General features: G+C 42.7%; 1 protein-coding gene across 4 annotated transcripts in view; it reads left to right on the top strand.

Moving 5' to 3' along the window:
• Nucleotides 1-706: 706 nt before the first annotated feature.
• MACC1 (MET transcriptional regulator MACC1) overlaps nucleotides 707-18,739 on the top strand; it is a 56,846-nt gene continuing 38,813 nt past the window's right edge. For 3 of the 4 annotated variants that reach the window (XM_090046812.1, XM_090046813.1, XM_090046814.1), the window contains exon 1: nucleotides 707-820. The gene's annotated coding sequence lies outside the window, so the exon portion shown is untranslated. The remainder of the gene's footprint in view (nucleotides 821-18,739) is intronic. The other variant, XM_090046816.1, reaches the window with a different exon arrangement.

Here is an 18,739-nt window from a genome sequence, read left to right on the forward strand (position 1 = left end):
AAGGTAGGTGAATTATGTCCTCCATGATTCATGATGAAAACCCCTATGCAGAGACTGTGTAATTGGGCTCTGCATGGGAATAAGGATTTGCTCCAATTGTATAGGTATGTGGCTGATGTGTTCTAACTAGCTATAAAATGTTATGCCTGGATAACATAACTGTTGGTTCCAGAAGCACATGGAGTTAGAAAAACTCTGTTCTCATTCCTTTAGTATCTGTGAACTTCCTCCTCAGTTGTTGACTACAGATTTTGGTGCCGCCCATAGCTCACAATGAATAGCCTCTTTCTGCCTCACAGAGGAATGAGAGATTCAAAAACCAGTTATACAGGTTTGTTCTATTTTGGACATAGCAACTATTGCCTTTCACTCCTATCATTTTAAAGCTAAAGTTTTACCAAAACCCACCCTTTTTTACTCTTCCATATAGTTCTGCAGCATGGTGCACAAAAAACAGAAAGTCAAGAATTTTTCTACACTGAGGACATGCATCCTCTCTTTCTAGAAGGCGAAACTCCAGCTACCACGCAAGCTCTCCCAGTTTCAGGTGTAATCATGGGCAGGCTGAGAGCAATTATGGGAAATGTAGTTTCTTCTTTCCCTACAGTCAGTTCAAACAGGTTGTGCTAAGCACTAGAGAGACTGCAAGTCCCAGAAGGCATTGCTACAAGCCTTGAGCTACACAAGGTGTGTGCTAAGCAGCGAATCTTACCTGTTGCAGTGACATTCCTCAAAGCCAGCACGGAAAGAGGAACTAAATATATCACAGATCTCCCAAACAATGCCATAATCTGGACCTGAAGGAAACCAGTTACTGCCAGTGAGTTTTTAAAATTAAGTTTATTATTATTTATACTTGGGAAGTGGTTGCACCATAGGGTGATAAGGGACTGTTTGCATATTGAGACAGCTGGATTAAATATTGGGAAAAGTTGTGAAATTTTATAGAACCAATCAATCATAAGGGGTTTTCCTTCTATCATGAATCCTATCTAGTGATGCTTTCACTCCCTTGTTAGCTTTCTAGTGGTCATATGCAGAACCCATGGGAATCAATTAAAAGATTCACGTGGTCTTAAACATACTTTGGGTCAGCTGAAAGTTTAGCAAGCCAGTGGTTTGGAGTACCCATTGAGAGACACTGAGCACGCTACTAATCTATATGATTTTAGGAAGAGGCACCCTGGAAGGGCAGCTTTAAAGGAAATAAGTAAATATGAACTTCAAAATCCTTATCCTTCATTAAAGGAAGGAAAGGTTAAAAGCTAAATATTCTCAAAAGCAAAAGATGGGAAACGGTAAGATAATGAAGTCATAACTTAGGCTAGGGACACAAACTAAACATAAATAGGTACAAGCAGTCAGAAGCCAATTCAAGTCCATAACACAACAGAAGTTTCGTGCACATAAATTGCTTTCAAAATTTCCAAAAACTGTTTAAGATAAACTTGGATGGATGTAGCATCAGAATTAACTGATTTCTGTTAATTTAGTTTATTGAACTTCTGACCCAGATCCTCTCCAGATTCAAGTTAACTCACAGCCCTCCCAGCATCCCAGGATGCTTTGCACCTCCCCTGCAAATGCCACCATGAAGCCTGGGTGGGCTAGCCTTGGCCCAAGCTGTTTGCTTCAGCCAAGCAGGGAGGCTTGGTCTAGCACCCCACAGCTTCTGGCTGGAGCCACTGCAGGCATGTGGCTGCATTTCCAGAATCAAAAGTGAATGTCTGTTCACTACGTATCTATTTATCTGTGCAGTTTAGACTAATCTACAAAGATTGAATCAATTCAGCCTTGGGCTTTTTGACCGTCTGTACATGGCCTTAGTGATTCTCAACCAGGTTGCCATGGCACCCTGGAGAGCACTGAAAACTTTTCAAAGCTGCCATAGGGGGCTACACTATGTTAACACAATCAGGTATGCAAACATAATTCACAAGATAAACCCACCAATTTCATATAGGAATACATAGTGCTAAAAACATTCTGACCTGTTGTGGTTGTTCTAAGTTCTTTGCAACAGAAGAATTGTTCTGTTATTTTAAAATATAATGAGCCGAGCTGGTCATTTTTTTTTCATATTTCAGTGAAAAATGTTCCTAAATTTCCCCCTATTTCTTCCAGTCAAAGAGCCAATTACAATTCTATTTAGAACTGCTAAAATTTGAAACACTGAATATTGATGAAAATCTGAAAACAACTGAGACTTCTTTGATTTTTAGACTGGCTTTGATTGTGATCTTTTATGGAAGACTATTGCCCCCATCTCTCAATTTTCAAGAATGAAATAGCTTCCCACTGAGTGGATTTAGGGTTATAGGGATTGTTGTTCTGGATCAGATGGACAGTGGCCAATGCCAGACACTGTTGAGGAAGGTATAAGGCTCTAGGTATACTAAATTGCACAGTCTACTGCTAAAGGGCATTATAAGTGGACATAATGACAGGTGATGCTTCAGGGCATGACATTTTTACCTTAGAAATATTAAAAAATGGATCGACATCTGCAGTTACACTAGTAATAACACAATGATGTCTTTGATCACTGATTGTTTGCCAAGCTAAGAAGAAGTCAGTGGGCATGCCTACATGTGGGCTTTAATGCGCAGTAGCCTATTTTACTGTGCATTAAAGTATCATTTAAAAAATTGTATGATTATGCTAATGCATAGTAAAATAGGCTACTGTGCATTAAGTGTCACTTAAAAACCGTGCACAGTCATTACTATGCAGCCTAATGCACCTTTCTTTATTACTTCACATTGGAGGTACTAAATTTAATGCGCATTAGGGAAAGTGCCTGAATGCACATGTAAATGCACCCAGTATATATTTAAATATGTTGCACTTGAAAATGTAATGTCCTTGTTTCCTTTTTATTATGGGGAAGGATTATTGGAGGATCAAATTGAACTTTTTTTTGTTTTTCAGTTTTGAGTACAATCTTCTACCTTTTATTTTCTTATTTCTTTTTTTCATACTAAATAGTACATCAGATTCCTGGATTCAGACCCCATGCTGGTAAATAAGGTGTGAAGGGTAGGGAGACTGCAGGAGGGGACAAATGGGGAACTTCCACCAGGCTCCATCCCCTGCCTGCTCCCCCAGCCCCTCTGAGCACCCCCAAAGCCCTGCCCACTCTCAGCCCCATCAATGGCTGTCCCACCTGGCCCCAGCATCTTGGCACTTAAAAAAAAAGCACCCTGCACTCACCAGCTACTGCAGTGACTGTTGGGGCCTCTGGGGGCTCATGGCAGAGCCCCACCACACAGTGGGGGCAGCAGAGATCGCCCCCACCCCACCTGGCAGGAGCTGGTGAGTGCAGGGGGGGGGAATCTTTTTAAAGTGCCAGGACACTGGGGTCGGGCAGGGGATGGAGCCTGTTCGATTCGGAGATTTGGCGGTGACCGAATCTCCAAATCAGATTTGGCCAAATCAGTTCGGGACAGTGATTCAAATCACCAAATTGAAACACTGTCCCCTGAATCAGTCGAATCTGAATCCAAAGCAAGTACTAGCCACTTTGCACAGCCCTAAGAATTTACTACAATAAAACCTCTGCCATTGAGTTGCAAGGATGCAGTGTGGGGAATAGTAAGTAATTTATACATTGCAACAGGATAGATGAGGTTACCTAAAAAGAACCAGAACCAAGCACCCAGAACATCTAGTCATCAGCTCCCCAGAAAATTTTTCACCAGTAGAATTCCTATTGCCCAGAAGCAGGCATCTCTCCCTGCCTCCACAGTGGAAAATTCAGAGAGACTGAAGGACAACATGTGATCTCCTCAAAAGTGCCTCTTTCCTGAGGTGTGTGACGCTATAACTGCACTTATACCGTTGTATAATTTGTTCCTTCATTTTTAAAAAAATTCTCCAATAGAGGCCTCCTTGCCTACTTACTACCCTTTTTTATTGCACTTCTCTCTACCTTTTGCTAAGTGTTTTCTGGAACATATTTTCAAGAAGCTGAACTCCAGGGTGAAGGTGGAGCCATTCAATCAATCTTATGGAGCAATCACTTTGTAATATCTTACTACTTATTTTTTCCACTTCTTAATACAGCCTAATATTGTATTTGTTCTTTTGGCTGCACTGCACATTGAGCAAACATTCTTATTAAAATGTCCAAGATGATGCTGAGACTCTGCCTGAGTAGTTGCCGCTAATTCAGAACTCAGTGTGGTTGAGTAATGTAAATTGCTCCTTCCAACAGTGCCTTTCCATGTACTTATCTGCAGTGAATTTAATCTTTTTCTGTGTTGCTCAGTTACCTAGCTTTGTTAAGCTTTTCTGTAGCTACTCAGTTTCCCCTTGTTTTAATACCGGTAAGTAATTTTCTTGTCCAAAAATTTCAGCCTTATCTTTCATGCCCTTTCCCCCAGAGTTTAAAGGCCTATATTATATTATGGTTAGATGAATACCAAGCTCAGCTCATGAGGTACTCTTTTAAACAGGGCCTGGAACCAATAAAGGAAGGCTTTCCCCATATCCTTTGAGAAAATATAGCCCTACTATCACATTCTCTTAAAACAGTAGGGGCTCAATTCTCAGGTGCACTGCAGATGGTTTACCATTTCAGTACCCACTCCAGCACTTCCCCTTCCACCTTGAATTTAGGAAAAACTGTTCACACCCCTGGTTCAAGCTGAAGCAAGTTCATAGATCCTTCAAACTGTAACAGTTTGTAATTCCCCTAAAGGGTCTGTTTATTGGCAGAGATTACCTGAGCACAGCACGTTTAGCCTTGGCTCCCTCTGCCATGTATCTTGGGTTGGGTTAGGAGACTGAGTTGGTTATACCAGATGCATGGCAGCCAAAGATTCACCACAAAGGCCTGGGGACATCTTCAGATAACACTGCAGGGCAGTTCTAACTCTTCTGTGCACTAATACTTTGTCCGGGCTTGTCTATACTGCTTAGGTGGTAAGCATGGGCCTGCTGTAGCGAAGCATGCCCTGCACATTTCTTTCTGATCTGTATTAGACAAATCCAAGAAACAAAGCAAGGAAGCTTCCCTAGAGAGGAACTGACCATGTGTCCAAGACTGATCCTGGGCTTTCTCTCTGGACCATGTTTATTAGAATGGGCTCAAGTTTGCTTTAAGGCAGTGGTCACCAACCAGTGGATCTTAATCCACCAGTAGATCTTGGAGGCTCTTGCGGTAGATCTCAGAGACTCTTGGAGTCGATCTAAGGGATGTGGGGGCTGACTGCTCACGTGAATGCCCCAGCCCAGCAGATCAGTCCATGGGCGAGGGAAGGGGAGGGAACTAGATCAAGGCCCACATGGTGAGGGACAGTGCTGCAGAGGCAGGAGCAGGGGTAAGTTTGGTGGGGCCCCAGCCAGGTGGGACTTACCTGCTGGGGTGGTGTGCCCCAAAATAATTTTTTCTCCCTCTGTCTTGATCTGTCCCCCCCTTCCTTCCTCACAGACTTACCTGCTGGGTGAGGTAGGGGGCAAGGTGGTGGTGGCGATATACAGTAGATCTTGGATTGCTTTTAAATGCCAAAGGTAATCTCCTACTTAAAAAGGTTGGAGACCACTGCTTTAAAGTGACTTCACTACCTTATTTATGAGATTTAATGGTTGGTGGGCAGGATTGAATGGAGGCAGTCTTGGGTTCAAGGACAGAGGCAGCACTGGCATGCCTTCAGTCATCCTCTGTGTAGAAGACCAGCAAAAAGGAAGCTTAAATTCCCCATAGTAGCTATTTTTGTCTTGATTTTGTGGCCACTCTCTCCTTCCCTCTTCTCGGTGTGAGGAGGTTGGGGCTTTACATTTGGGTTGACATCTGTACATCTGTAGCAAATGCCCATCCCAGAGGTAATCATGATGCCCCCTGGTCCTGTTCCACCCATGCCAGTCTGGCTCCCCTTGGGGCCCTCTCCCTTTTACTAACCTGTCATGCTCTGATGTTATACATTTCAGTTAAAAGGGAATCTGTCCTAGGGTTTCCCAAGTCTGGTCTTATTCTTAGGATCATAGGTGCTTGTGGTCATAGCCTTAGGGACTAGTATCACGGGCTCCATCCCCCCCAGTACCCATTCCCAAGCCTCACAGGTAATCTGCTAATACAACTCTGTGCCCTCTAATAGGCCCTTGGCACTGCAGCTTCCCTCAATGTACCCTAGTCCCTTCCCCCGGGTACTGGATCCTCCTGGTCCCCCCAAAGCCCTAGATGTTCTTGCTCTAGTCCCCCCTGGGCACCGGACCTGCCTGGTCCCCCTGGACAGACACTGGATGTTGTCCCCAATTACCTAGTTCTTTCTGAGCTCTATAGCTCTCTCAGGGCCCCAAGCCTATCTGTTCCAAGGCCTGGCCCTCCCAGCAATGGGCTCACCTGCTCCTGTCCCCAGTCTTGGTCTGTTCCTGAGCTCAGTGCTGCTTACCTCAGCTCAGCAGTTATCAGGAGCCCCTCTCACACAGTGGCACTCCAGGGTAGCCTCCTTGACCACTTTAGACCCTAGGCTTATGTGCCTCAAACCCATCTCCCTTCTGATCAGCTGACTCCCTAATTAGCCCAGTCATACCTGCAGGCTGCTTCTTGGGCAGCCTGGGCTCTTCATGTGACAGGGGCTCCAAGCACCCTGACACATCTTGCAGTTTTTCAGTCAGCACACACACACAGCTTTTACAACAGGAGCCCACAGACAAAAGCCTTTCAGCTTATAGCCCTGTTCCACAGTGAGAACAGATCCGTCCTCTGCACTGAATGAGCTCCTGCAGAAAAAGACCCAGAATGCAATTATGTAATTAAGCACATACACATGGAGAGCAAATTAAGGCTGCCCAGCATTTGCAAGTTTAGATTCTTTCTAGCTTCACTGAATGTTCCTCAGCCTCAGGCACATCTGTCTCTCTAACATATCATGGCAATCGCTCCAAGCTAAAACATCACATGACTACATAAGTACTGTAGCCATCTTAGTGTGGTTCTGAGAATGGGCTTACCTGCTCTGCTGAGAGATAGAGAAGGTAATGCATGTATCTGGTAGGGGACGGTAGTATCCATGAAGAAGCATGGTGTTTTTTTAGCATCCTGTCACCTCTGACATAGCTAATAAGCAGTGTAGGCATGCCCCAATAAATTGCTTTTGGGTTTGCCGTAAGTGATGCACTTAAAATGGACTCTTCACTGTTATTAGATTATTTTAGATCTAGAATTCCTCTCATTTTTCTCAATCCCCATTTACTCACTAGCCCCTTCACTTTATCTGTTCTTCAAGTGCATGATAGTCTTGAAAATATTGAATGTAATTTTAAGACACTATTGCCCATAGTATTGGTGCACCTCACCAAGTACCTATGTGTCTTTGGGGAAGTCATTTGATCTCTCTATGCCTGTTTCTGAGAATATAGCAGTATAGAATGATACTCTACCTCACAAGAGAGTTAATGGCAAATTCATTAATGTCTGTGTGAGCTCATGGACTAAGGGGGTGGGAGTTCAGTTAATACTTAGACATGCTTTCACCACGGGCACAAGTTGCAAGGAATTTAGGTTAAGAAATAACATTTTAATCTGTCTTTTACTTGTGATTTCAAACTGTTGCTGTACAGATTCACTAGTAACTTAACCAAGGTAACCAATTTATTTCAGATAGGAATTTGCAAAGGCAAAGCACTATATAGATACAGCTTATTAACATTACCATATTATTGACATTTTAGTTTACTGTCATTCTGGCCTACAACCAAGCTTGTGACTCAGAAGTGACAAACTTTATGTCCTAGGGCCAGTTCTCTGGTACATCCAGTACCAAAAACTGTTGATTTTTTAAAATAAAAGTAAATTATACGTTTCCCAGCATCAGAATGTGTAGTTAAGGGGAAATGTCTTCACCAGTAATGATTTAGAAAATAAATTAGCAATTTTTAAAAATTAATTTATTTACTTGCATATGATCTCATGCAAAACCAAACCTGGGACTCATCAAAATGTTCTCAACCACACCCATGACCTACTAGTCCCAAAGTAATAGGATTGCTCTAAAAGCAGCTGTTTGACAAGCCATCAATAATAAATTTCTCAATATATTCATGGAACTAGTGCAGTTCAGAGAACACAAATTGCTGTACATCATTCAGGTTGAAAGTTCAGCAATGTGAAGATGAGCAGGTTTCCTTTTTAGGTTCAGTTGCTCCTCGTCCTCCCAACTAATATGGTTGAATGTGGACTCCTATCTACACAACCAGAATCATGGTTATTAGCACTCTCTTTTCACCCAACAACCATCAGGCTGAAACTGGACTGAAAGTAGAAATACAGGTGTGAAAGGCTCGTTACTAATTTCCCAAACTTTTTAGTCCACTCCCAGAATTACTCTAGCTGAAGAGGTTTGCAGCCATGTAAATAAGGATAAAACACAGTAGACTAGAATAGAATCTACAGCACGTTAAAAAAAAAATTAAAAATAGTCTCCTAAGAGGGAACGGTTATCATAGAATCATAGAAGTAGGGTCGGAAGGGGCCTTGTAGATCTTCAAGTCCGACCCCCTGCCTGGGCAGGAGAAAAGACTGGACTCAAATGAGTCCAGCCAGGTAGGCATCAAGCCTCTTCTTAAAGATCCCCAGGGTAGAAGCCAGCACCACTTCCCTAGGAAGTTGGTTCCAGCTCCTAGCTGCCCTAACTGTGAAGTAGTTCTTGCGGATGTCTAATCTAAATCTACTCTCTAATAACTTGTGTCCATTGTTCCTTGTCATACCAGGGGGCGCTAGGGGAAACGGTGTCTCCCCTAAACCCTTCTGGTCCCCCCTAGTGAGTTTATAGACAGTCACCAGGTCCCCCCTCAGCCTTCTCTTGTTATATTTTAATTGGAGAATGTTTGCCAGTTCTTTTACAGTGCTTTGAACTACCTATATCTTTAAATAGTTTCTAATATGGGTGCTGCCTGAATTCAGGCAGAAGTGCTCCATTAACTAGGAAAAAATATATATACAAGAAAATTCCTGTGATAATCTACTCCTTGCAGTTCTAAAGCATTTTTGACACCTCAGTGAGGTTTTTGCCACTTGCAGTGAAGCCCTAAACTTGTAATTGAGACAAGACAGCTTAGAATGTCAAACACAGCATTAACTTGCATCCTATAACATCAGTTGTTTCTTAAAATGTGAACTTTTGAACTTGACAAAGGGCCTTGGTACATGGTAATTTCAGGTAGCTTCTGGAGTTCTTAACCCCTGAATTGACTGCATGTTAACACCTTTATGTGGCTTAAAGCACTCATTATTTGGCTCAAAGGTATACTGCTTCAGGACAGGATTATCTCTAATCCGCATAACCTTGCTCCTGTTCCATTAAGGTGTGGCCACTCTCCACAGCTATTCCACCCAAGCTGAAGTCTTCCAGTATCCCAGGATGGTGCAGGGCTGCAGTGTTGCTCTGTCTGGCAGGAGCAGTGGATCTCCTGCTGCTGCCCAGACTGGCTCACTGCTCCCACGAGGCAGAGTTAACACTGCACCCCTGGAATCACCCGGTGACTGTGGTGCCTCCTATGTGACCCCCCACCATGGCCAGCAATCCCCTCCCTCAGCCATGGGTGCCCCAGCCCCTGCATGCATCAGGGCCTGGTATCATCTTGGGTTGCCAGGGATGCTTCAACCACCTTTTACACCCCCAGGTTGAAACAGGCTCAGATTTAGGGGGCTCAAAGTGTTTTTAATCACAGAAAAAACATGCAAGGCAGCAAAGGGTGCTGCCTCCTCCTGGGGCTATGCATAGCTCCTAGTTCTGCTCCTGCTCCCCAAGCCTCTAATGGCAAGTCACAGCTGTGTGGGTAGAGAACAGTCCAAGATGGTTTTTCACTTTAAGGTGTGACTACTCCACTAAGCTGATTAACACTTGTGTGAGTTACAGCAAAGGGTGTAGCAACTCCACTCTCCACAAAGTGAAGTCAATTGTTTGTTTCAAAGGGTGCTTGGCATGAGAGTCAGTAGCAACACTACAAAGCAAAGGAGAGCCACAGAACCTCTATGTCCTGGCAGCTTCTGAGCCGATTTAGAGCTAAATACATATTTTTTCTAGAAAATTATTAGATCTGGTTTTTAAATATATTGTTTACAAGCAGCAAAATATTTTCTTGAATGAAAATGTCTACCTATATGAAGCATTTACTTCTGGCAGCTCTAAACCAATGGTAGTGAATGGCAGGGAAGGTAATGAATAGGGAACTCCAGATATACTCGGTAATGCTCTTCCTCTGAGTTATCCACTCCTACTACTATTGGAGACAGGATATTGGTCTAGATGGACCATTTTTATGGCCCAGTTTGGCACTTCTTATGTTTTTATTTTGCTAAAAGCACGCAAGCAGTCAATAGACTTACGTAGCTGTGGCACCACCATGTAAGCACACTGTTCTTGCTTCGCTCTGACCTCTATGTCTAACTCATGTAATCAATAAATGCAGCATTTTGCCTTATCCCCCTTTATAGGATCTTGCCCTTGATATGCTAAATTGGAATTCAAAGTAACATCCTCCCCTTCCTCCCACCTTCCATGCCTTGATGGAATTATTTAATTTGGCAAAGGGAGGCTGCCCAGAGTGAGCCCTCAGGCAATGACCTAGCATGCAAATCACCTTAAGGGCTAATTTTGTGGATTATGACCTCCCTGTAGCAACATCTATGCCTCACAGGTAGGTGTTGCCATCCAATCGATCTCCTTTGTTGGGGGTCTCAGCCTTCTGAGCTTCCATCCCTTTTCTTTCTCTGGGCCATCTAACCAAGGTCCACTGTGCTGGTCTTGGCTTCTGAGCTTCAGCTCCCACCCTACCCTGTGCTGGGCCCCCTGGCCCCATCTCTGCCCTCCTCTGGCCCCATCTCTGCCCTGGGTTCTCTGGCCCTGGTTTCAACCCTCGCACAGCTATGGGCCACTGGCCTGGTTTCTGCCACTCTCAGCCTTGGGCTCCAACCCTCTCAGCCTCATGTCAGCTATTGCCCCAATCAGGCTTGTGCTCCAGCCATTTCAGCCTCAAGCCTGATATCGTCCCCTTGGGCTTGTGCTCTGGCCCTCTCGGTCTCATGCCAGCTATTGTCCCCTTCGGTCCCGTACCCCATCCTGGCCAGTTTCCAGACCTCACATGCTCTGTAGGCACTAAACAGCTGTGCACCCCTCAGGCACCTCACTGCAGCTCTTCATCGGGCATCTCCTGCCCATTGCTACTGCTGCTGTTCCCAGCTAAACCCAGCCTCTGCACAGCCTGGTTAGAGGAGGCAGGAGTGTGGAGAAGGGGATGCAGTACACATGGCTGCTCCCACACCCTCTTTTGCTAAATCCTGGATTTGCCCCTGTCCTGTGCTATTGGGAAGCTTAAGAGAACCACCAGCTCCTCCAGCTACATCATGCATGGCTTGATCTGTTAGGTGTGCCTCCAAAACATCTTCCAGGTGAGGCCCTAAAGGGAAAATAGGTGGAAGAGCTCTTTTACTTTGAGTCCCACCAGAATTTAGGTGTGAAATAGGCGTCAGCTGCTCAGCAATACCAAGGCATAAGCAGTTTGAGGAATGTCCAGAAGCTGACATAGGGGTACCCAAGCAACTTTATCAGACAGACACTGTAAAGACTTCAGCACTTCCACAGTTAGGAAACAATCTGAGCCCAAAATACTGAGGATCTGGATTTTGGGCTTGGATACCTTCACTTCTAGTTAGGCAGCAATTGGGTAATGATGGAATTTTATAATCTTGCTCCAGCCTCTCATTGATTCAAATGCTATTATTTCTCTCCGATGTAAAGTGCCAGTCACTATAGAACTGAGTTGCATTAATGTCAGTACAATACAGCTGTATGATGCAAAGTAGTGCAATTATTGATATTTCTCTTAAAAACAACTCCTCTTGTTTTATTTTTAATCAAAGCTAATAATACTTATCTCCTGTGACATCTGATTTGAGATTGCTCACTATTGTACATTGAAAATATTATGAATTTTTAAGTTGGCTTGGTACTATTGATTAGTAATGTTATAAGTGGCAGCACATACAAACTAGATTGTTTTCCATTAGATATACCATCTCTCACTGATGTGAATCAGGTGAGACTATAAACAGCACTTACAGATTTAAAAATAAAGAAGATTTTTCTGCTAACTCCCACATGAGAAATGGCTTCTTCATTGACCCATCCACTTATGTACTTATCTGTACATTTGTGTATTTTTGAGGGAATTGATGTTTGTACTAAGACAGGGGCTGCTTGCACAGCAAAAGGCTAGTTCTGTTACTAAAAAATAATATTTTGAGTCTCAAAATCAAGTAATAAACTTATTTTAGACTGCAGGCAAACTGCCCATTTATATCTGTCTTGCTAAATGCTGCAAAGTTAATACATTCATAACTTGAGTGCAAGTTAATACATTCAGTATGCTTTCAGTAATATTCCTCTAATTAAAACAGGCTAAACAAATAAACTGAACTCTCATTTCCCATTGTTGTGATAAATAGTTTGAATTTAGAGTTCTGTGGTTGGGTGTCAGCATGGTATTCTTCTTAGATAGATAAATATCTAGGAGAGAGAAAGCAATGGTGTCAGTGCCATAACAAGCAGAGTTGGTGCCTGGGACAAACCCTGTTGGAAAGGGTGGAGGATTGTACTCATGCAGGGAATTCTGAAACAGTCCCTGGCTGAAAGGCTGCTGCTACCACTGTGTCATCTGCCTGTCTAAGCTGTTGATCTTAAAGTAGCAGCAGCAGCTGGGGACTGTTTAGGAATTCCTGGCATGGGACTACTGCAGTGGCGCAGACTGAAGGGGAAGGGGAAAATTCCAATGCCCCTCCAAACCTGGTGCCTGGGGCAGGTGCCCCTGTCGCTTACCTTTTTTACACTACTAACTCAGATACGCTAATACTTTGTTATGCATATACTCTTCTCTGATCCTAACAGATGGTTCCCTGTCATTGCTATAGGAAAATGAAATCACTTGCCTGTCCCATATTTCAGCCCATTACCCCTGATTCCTGTCAATAGGCTGCAGAAAGAAATTCATCCTCTTACAGTGCAGACTCACTGAGTCCAAGACAGCCTCTTGGCATATACATGTGAATAACTCAGTAAAGCCCAGATCCTGGGAGGAAAATTGCCCTTGTGATTAAGATACTGGACTATAAACCCAGATTTGTGCACACTTCCCAGTTCTAACACAGGTTTCCTATACAGTTTTGGACAAGTCACTTAAGGCCAGATTTTCCAAGTGCCCCTGTAACTTGTCTTTTTTATTATTTAAATACCTAAAACAGCCCTGCTGAAATCTAGCTATTAGCTTCTCCTTGTTTTACAGTTGGGAAACTGAAGCAGAGACACTTTTATCCTTTTCTTGCTGTTTTTCTGCCTTTCCCATTTAGCTTAAGTAGGGGTCTATTCAACTTATGGCAAGACAAAGCAATTTTTGTGGCTTGGTCACAGCATAAAGAGCCAATTTTGTGGGCATTTCTTCGTGGTCCAGCTCCTCACTACTGATTTGTGGAGAGGCATATATCATATAATTTAATAGGAAATTCTGCAGAAAGTAAATGCTATCATAACTAGTTTTTTATTTCTTTTCACTCATCTTCAGACTGCAGCATTGTATTTGATTTCTTAAAAGATGGCACCAAAACATTTTCACTTCACTAACCGGTGCCTTCACTTAGTCTATGTTATTTAGCAGACAGTAACTCTCAGTCACATAATCTATGGCTACAATGATTGTTGTGTTGCCTTTGTATCGCAGTTAACATTGGGACATTCTAAAACAGTGTATTATATGAACACTTTTTAAAGAGGTTTTTCATAGGAAATCATGGCCAATGTAATATTTCCAGGTGAGTGCAGACAACAGTTTTTTTGTGGTTTCTGCAAAAACCTTGAAACTGAGAATTAAATAGACCCCTAACTATAAGCTCTTTAGGGCCAGGACTATTTTACCACATTTGTACAGCATCTTTTGGCTGTAAAATCCTATGAAATTTTATGTCAAGTTTAGCATTCAGCCCAGCTCATGTGATCGCTGTCACCGCAAATTAGCATTTAACCCATTTGTTATCTAACCAATGGCTGTTTTCCAGTAATATGAATTTGGGGACATAAATATGAGCTCATAAACTAATGAAAAGAGTAATTTATTATGGGATAAGACACTGGAAAAGCACCTGAATTTGAACCTTAGACCTGAAAGTCTAGGATGAGGAAGGTTGGATATTGTGTATCCCAATCCAAACTTTGTAGGACTTAGCACTGGTCTTGTCTACACTGCATGCCCAGTGCTTCCAGAAGCATCTCCATTAAATCATATTCTGCCCATCCACTCCTGCTTGCATAAGCCAAACTCAGAAGTGCAGTGGTGAAGTTGCTCTAATGGGGTTCCTTGTAGACACTCTCAAGCACACCAGGGATAAGTCTGGAATGCAGCCATAGACACAACCTGCAGAGAAACTTTATCATTGCATTTCCAGGTTTGGTAAACATAAGTAGATGCCCCTTGCAGTACTTGGGAACATTGTGTAGACATATTCTAGGTTTCTACTTTAAGGCCTAGAAACTCCCCACTTCCCAGAGTGGAAAGGGCAAAATTGAATTGGATTTGAAGAAGCAAAATGAAATTGGGGAGAGAAAAAAAACCAAGTTTCACATTGACTCTAACCACTTTTCATGATCTCTGAGGAGTACCCCAGTAGATCCACTGCTGACTGACATTGTAAACCAACTGTAGGCAGGTCTGGGCTGAGGATACAAGTATCCTCTCTCTAAAATCTCTCCCTATTACACCCCAGACTAGATTTCACTCTAATATATGAGCCTTCTTTATGAATGGGTGTTTCACAGCTGGCAGCTATTTCATGAGCTCATGAAAGAGCCAAACAGCTAAGAAAATTAGGAGGTACCAAATCTCCATACAAATGGCCCTGGACTTTGTCAGATTTCCTCATTTCATACAAATTGTAGGACATCTGGAGGCTTAGAACACATTCTTGCACATGCCTTAGAAGAGAAACCATATTCCTCTTGCAGTTCGGAGAAAGCAATGAAATTCATTTTCTTTCTCCCTTCCAGCCAATTCAGGCACATGATAAAATTTGAGCCTTAATGATTTTGTACCAACTTAAATACCCTTAAGATAAAAACGTAATATTTTCACATGGATAATACAGATTCAGTATACTGAAAGGTAAGAATAGATTCTACACACATTTACCCTAAGTGTTTAACCATTATAGTCAACCGAGTTATGTAAATATTCACAGGATGAAAGGGTCTGACCTAATCTAATTCTGCATTTTATGTTAAAACAAATTAAATAGTTAATCTTTTTAACAAGCTCCTCTGTATATAAAGTAGAAGTAATGGCAATAAAAATTTGTTTTGCACACTGAATTCTAGTCCGGATTCACTAAAAAATTACATTGTCTATGTCTGTACTAAATAAGTACCAAATGTTTTACATGGTGCCATTGATAGCCTACTTACTGACATATCTCACTTCCAAAGCCAGGGACCTAAGACAGTAGCATAAAATATTCTATCAAGTTAAAACACAGATTGTTATGTCCTAAACATTTATGGGAAAAGTTTTTGTGTTTTTTTCAAATTATTAAAGACTCCTAAGTGGCCTGTAAACGTATAACCTTTGGGCTGTGATGTTGTTAGCTCTCACACGGTAAGCTTGGTCAGTCCTGGTCAATACTTTTATGAGAGAGCTCCAAGGATTTTGGCCAGTATTTAGCACATCCAGTACCCTTGGATGTATTACCTAAGTCTGAATAATTATATTCTGCCTACTTAAATTCCTCCTAAGGTTTCATTTTGATGGTATTCTTCATTACTCATCTTAAACTGTTGTGTGCTGCTATTTAGTCATACCTAGTTCATCTATAGCCACCTATCTTAAAAGATCTTACATTTTACAAACATTACTTTAGCTTCTCTGCACCCTTACAGGGTAGTGAACTCATTCCCATTTAAGGGCTATGGAAACTCTCTCCTGCTAAGTGACTTGTGTGAAAACACTAAGTTAGTGGCAAAGTCAGAGATATAATACAGATTTCCTGGCATGAGAGCTGATGAAAATATTTTCAGTGGAACTGCTTTCTGTCGAAAACAGCAGTTTAATTTTGACGGTGAAGATATTAATTTTGTTTAGACTTTTTTAGAAAAACACTGGTGTTAATATATATGTAATATTAAATAGGAGTACATTCAACATAAAAGGAGACCTAAATGAATGTTTTGACATTGTTAAATTGGAATCAGCTTCTCAGAATTTTCATTGTGCAAGAAACTAACATGTTGTCTTTGCATTTGGAGTCAGAGCAGGTAATTCTTTCCAAGAGTTAGAATTTCCCAAAGGATTGGGATTTCAGTTCCTGACTAGCTCTACCTAACATCCATGGTGTCAGCTATTATATAAACTTTGCATAGCTGCTGCATTATGTACCATAGACCGTGTCTACATGAGCATGGGTATGCGGTATATAGCACTGCAGTGTGTGCGTGTAGGGGGAGGAGGTTGATCCTTGGAGATCCCAGGGTCAAAAAAAGCCCATGCCAAAAGAAAGTAGGCCAGGATATGTGGCAGCAGTGCACACCACTCAAAACCAAAGCCTGGACAGCAGCCACCATACTCCTGCAGTAGCATTGCAGCTGTAGTTGCAGCTCCCGGATGCCTTCACGACTCCAGGTAAGGCTCCGCTACCCCACCCTGGGGTTACCTGCCATGCACCAGAGTATGCATGGCATGGGCATTCCCTGGAGACAAGGTGTGCTGCTGCTACTTGTCCCCGGGGAAACAAATGTCCATGTTCATCTGGACGTGGCCATAGTGACTATGTTTGCACTACATGCAAAGTGCTTTGAGATGCTTCAGGTTGAAGTGAGCTGCACGAGATACTTTTAAGGTTTATGGCTAGTTAAGCCAAGGTCTTGCATCCTCTTCCAGAACCAAATCCTGTAAAGTGATCACCACCTACCACTTGTACAGAAATGGAAGCTGAACTTGCTAAGCATCTAGCAAAACACATGGAAGGATGAGACAAAGGGAAAAGGATTGGCTCCAAGTTTTCAGGAGATTGGTGAAGTGCCGAGAGTTGCAGAGAGACAACCATATCTGTGAAGACAGATTTACCACACACAGATATCTTGATAGAGTTCAGGGCTGACTGAAGTTGATAAAAAGTTAGAGACATACTAAAAAGTAGTACCTAAGTCTAAGAATTACTGATCTGAAGCTCTCAGCTTCTCTTCGAGAAGTAATAATTTCAGTCATGATGACAAATAGTAAAGCTTACTGAAGCAGAATGAATGAAATGGAAAACTAGGCAGACATTTTGAGTCAATAGTTATAAGCCATAGCATTCTGGATCTGACTCCTGGAGATTCATTTCAGTTACCTGAAATGCTGATTCACACAGAAATGTAGGCCTAACATCTAACTCCTGTCCAGTATAATCACATTTAGAATATGTGGAGATGGTCAGCCAGGTAATTCTTGCAAGGATGAAGATTTTGTCAATTTAACTGTCTCCCTTCACATGGAAAATAATAATCTTTTACTGCCTCTGGACTATTTCTTTTTATTATTACTATTAAACCAATGTATGTAGTGTCTCTTTTTCTGTCTGGCTGCTGCCTCAAACTCATTCGCTAAGAGCATTCCCTTGCTTGCTCATTCAGTCTTCTCCCATCCCGATTTTTCTGTACTGGGGAGGGAAAAAGGGAGAAAGAAAGAAGAAGATGCAATAACTTTGTAGGTTCCATCCATCTTCTGCTTTCCCCGAAGCTGGGAACCAGCACTTTCTTCCTGGCAGGTGACAGTAGGGTGACCACCTGTCCCTAATTGGGCAGGACAGCCCTGAGATGGGAACATCAAGTACTAATCCTGGGCTGCGTGGCTCCTGGATAACATTTGTCCTGAATTTCCAGTATCATGCAAGTATCCAGGTTTTTTGTTCACCACAGGAAAATGTAGGAAATGGCACATTTCCCCTTGCAGGCTGGCAGAGTTCCAGCAGATGGACAGATCAGCAAGGATGTTTTGGATCCAGGAGCCAGGGTTGCTAGGAAGAGAGTAAAACAGATACCTGCTGGTCTCCCCCAGGAGCTGAGCAGGATGTGTACAGCAATCCAGTGGGTCAATGGCAGGTGAAGTCACAGGTAGGAAAATGGTCAGGGAAGTTTGTGGGTTGTGTCTTGGCAACTTTTCTGCCTGTGAAGTAAAGGCAGTTCATTGGCAGGTGGGGCAGTCTGAGCTATAAAGCTGGTAGCTTGCCTCCTGAACTAGTCTCAGAAGCTGATTCTCTCTCAGCAAAAGTGGAGGGCAAGAAGAGGAAGAAGTCATGTCCTTAAAGTTATCATGCTGCTCTAGCCATTCAGATAGCTTCCCCTGCAAGTGAGGCTGCTGGCAGGAACCACAGGAAACTTGTCATACTGGCATATGGCAATCCAGTTGACATAATACACAGCTATTCAATCAGGGGACATTAGCCCTCCTGCCTCAGGAGATGCTTAGATATTGTGTTTTTGGGATAATGGGGGAAGGAGGGTCGGCACAGAACCAGGGGTGGGGAAGAGGGGAGAATGAGACTTCTGCATGTGGTCCATTTAATTCCTCCCCACTTTTATACAAGAATGAGGGGATCAGCCAGTGAAATGGGAAGGCAATGACATTTAAATATTTAACACAGGTTGTTTTAAAACCCAAACAATCCTTTTATGGTATGAATGGCCTCAGTGATACCATGTGGCCCAGAACTTAGAAGGATTCT

Source organism: Crocodylus siamensis, chromosome 5 (assembly GCF_052110815.1).
Source record: "Crocodylus siamensis isolate JL-2025a chromosome 5, ASM5211081v1, whole genome shotgun sequence".
NCBI classification, from domain to species: domain Eukaryota; kingdom Metazoa; phylum Chordata; order Crocodylia; family Crocodylidae; genus Crocodylus; species Crocodylus siamensis.